The sequence below is a fragment of the Halyomorpha halys genome, unplaced genomic scaffold, assembly GCF_000696795.3.
Source record: "Halyomorpha halys isolate HHAL.00 unplaced genomic scaffold, Hhal_1.1 Scaffold107.1, whole genome shotgun sequence".
Taxonomy (NCBI): Eukaryota; Metazoa; Arthropoda; class Insecta; order Hemiptera; family Pentatomidae; genus Halyomorpha; species Halyomorpha halys.
Genome location: NW_027112128.1, coordinates 194,429 through 198,205, shown reverse-complemented (window position 1 = coordinate 198,205; position 3,777 = coordinate 194,429).

The window sequence follows — 3,777 nt, the reverse complement described above, 5'->3', positions numbered from 1 at the left end:
CCCCCAAGTCAATGGGAATCTCAGAAATCTGAATTATTTCGTAATGAACATGAGAAACTTGGAATATCTTCCATTGTTGGAATTCGTTTGAAGGGACTCATCTGTAACCGGAATAAACTTAGATGAAACAAATTGAATATTCAATTTTCTCTGGTTCTGACAAGGAATTAGTTACTTCCAGAGAGAGTTAAAATTAAATTGCTTTTGTTGAAGAGCACTGGAAATTGTTTTTAAGGGAAAAAACAATATTAGATTCGCAGAATGTTTTCGTTTTTTCTTCCTTTTTAGATTTCTCAGAATATTAAGATTTTTATAATCATGAAATTCAAAATTCCAAAAATTGAAATGTATTGAAGTAAGTTTTTTTCATATCACATTATTATAGAAATGCTGGATATACGCTTATTTGAATATTAGTTAATTGTAATAATATTTTTATGGTTTCCCGTTCTTTAAATTATCAATATTTCATTTCACTTATTCAGTATTATTAAAAAAAAAAAAACAACTCTTTATTCAAACGACTTGTGAAGGACAAAGCGTTCAGTACTTAGTACGGAGGTACTGTTTCTATTCCATCGGATGAGGAGGGAGTTATTTGTTTTAGATCACACCCACTCCTGAGAGGATGGGTGTACCCAAGGAGGCTCCCGAACCAACTTAGTTGACTCAAAGCTGATTTAAAATAATAAATAACTGTCTGTCACTGATGGATTCAAAACCGTGGCCCGGAAGATATCATTACAGTGGCCAATTAACTGAGCTATCCCACTTCTCATATTATTGAGTATAAAATATTTAGATGCGACGATACATTTTCAATAGAAAAAAAAAAATACAATGAAAATTTTGACTGTTACAACCCGTGAAGGGTCAGGGTTTCAGTACTTGTTATGAGCAAATACTGTTTATAGAACAACAGTTATGATAGGAGATGATCACGTTTAACCATCCAACTTTATTAGGGAGAGTAGACCCCACAGGTTTGACTTACAGCTACAGTGACAAAATGATAAATAATTTATTTATTATTAACCTACTAGTGCCGGATACGACAGTACGAACTAGGGTCTATGGAGTACGACAGTGCTTTACCCACTGAACCATCCCATTCCCCAAATTTCTGACTAGTTACAAATATGAAACAAATGTTTGCTCTCTTATTCATACCGACAGTCGAAGTTTCAATTCTGCTATATAGTGGCTTAAATAACACATTAAATATAATGAAGAAAAAATTATCATTGTTTCATTCGTATTTATTAAAAATTTCGTTAAAAACCGTTTTTCCCAAACCTTTCATCCTAATACGATTTAGAACAAATCGAATTCAGTTTTGATTGGTTCCCCTCAGTTTTGTTGTCAGCCTAACTTGTGTACACTGCTCTTATCTTTTCTCTTCGAATTTGCTCTGATTTTTTTTTATTTTAATAAAATATTGAGATATTTTTTCAATCTCATTTAAAAAAATATTTATTTTTACTCATTTATTTACAATTTAAATTTCCCTATCAATAGTTTCTTTATTTGAATTCAAAAATAGCATATTTTACTGTTGCATTTATATTTTTGTATCATTCAAATTTTCCATCTCTCAATTTTTAATTGCTTTTTGTTATGAGTTATATATTTTTCCTTTCTCAAAGTTGAAATCTTGGGGTAATGAACCTATAAAACTCTATTTATTTATTTCCATACATCTGATAACAGTGGAAAAAGGTTTTATAATTTCTAAGCTGTTATTATGTTGTTTAAATTCAAATAAGTTCTAAAATTGCCATGGTTCTTTCTGGAAACATTCAGAATTTAAAAAGGAAATTTTAATTTCGGCCCCCTTTTCTCTCTAAAATTACTTTTACCACCATACCTAGATATAATTTTTCATTTGCAAACAATTATGAGTAGAGGTTTTCATTTGCTATAATTTTTTTTATCATTTTTTAAAGTTTTTTTTCCTGATGAAAATGAGAATCGTTTCCAATGTAAATATTATTTTCCGTACTGCCACTTTGACTGAAATCCTCTTGGAATAAGTCATTAGAAATTAAAACTAACAGTAAAACTTTCTATTTTGATATTGATCTTGTAAGATCTTTGTGTAGTAGCAATTTTGTTTTAAATAACACTAAAACATCAACGTATTTAAACCAAAGATACCTTACTTAACTAAATATTCCCATATCGCTATACAAAAGCTCTTCTGCAAATCCTGGTTGAATTTATTTTATTGTAATATAGTTGCCAAGAGACACATTTTTAAAACTTCATTGTTAATATAATATAAAATCTGAAAATCTCGTAAGTTATTTTTCACTTAGTAGTAAAATTGTCAAAATCACGATGGGAAGGGAATTTTATGGTGATGTGGGCAATGGATAGATATGCCAGGAGAAAAAGTATACATATATGTTAAGGTTGTAAATATTTTTATAACTGATTTTAATAATTTTGGCTCAAATAGTATTTGTAATTACGGACCATTGTTACAAATAAATTGTTAAATGATGTTAAGTACCTAGAATACGGATTTCATTTATCCTATTTTAAATCACTGTAATAAGTAGGATTTTACTAGCAATTAAAATTACTTTTTGCCAAAAATTGGCACTTATGTATTGGACATTCATGGGTAAAAAACATAGCCCTGAAGCACTATAAATATAAGGTAAAGACCGATGAATTATATCATTATGTTATAATGATATTTTCTTAAAGAATAATTATGATTTAGACCGATTTTAATATCTGATGGGAAATGAAGCTATAAAGACATTTTTTTCAGAATAATTTAGGAAAGGAAGAAAGAAGATTGATGGCTCGATGGAGTTTTGTTTCCAAATATTTTAGTTTTTAATACTATTATGTCCTAAAAATATTTTAAAATACCTTGAAAATATAAAGTATTGATAAACTATTTTATTTTGATTAAAATGTTTGATAACTTAAAACTAAATTATTATAAATATTTAAATTCTGAATATTTAAACTAAATCATTATAAAGCAATTAGAACAATAATTTTTATATTGTTAATAAAATTAAAATGTCATTAATTAATAAAATCAATTCCGCTAAAAATTTAATAATCCGGGAGGAAATATTAACATTCCCAAAACAGTAGGAGGTAATGAATGAAGGTAATAAATCGCCTGTTTGCAAGTGGAGGGTACCCACTAATAAACTATTATGCCAATTTCTAAAGCAAACACTAATAGTAAAACAACCTGTCTTTATGCTCAATGAAATCACTTTGAGCAACATTTAATATGAATTTAATGTTTACGTTTTATTAATAATGTAGTTGGAACAAATAAATAAGTTTTATTTATTTCATTTAACGTAAATAATTCATAACAATGAAAATCTTTAGGTCTGGATATCTCCTAAACAAAGCGTTTGCGGACATACATTCAGAGGAAATTTTATTCTTGTTTTGAGGTCCTTAATTCATATTTTCAGTTAGGCCACTTAACCCTTAAACACTCTGTATAATTACCAACCGTATTTTGAGCCTAAATGTCTATAGATTATCCTGTCATACCAGCGGAGAGAATCCACAAGAAGACATATAATATCCAGCTGAAGTATAAATCATGTCTTGGTTACCCCAAGAGAGTTGCTTTTTATTATGAATAAATTAAAATTAAATCTGTACCGCTACAACCCTTGAAGGGTCAGGGGTTCAGTACTTTGTAAGGAAGTAATGTTATTAAATAAACGGTTGTGCAAGGAGGTGATTTAGTCAGAATCACGCTCGACGACCAAATTTGTTACCCAA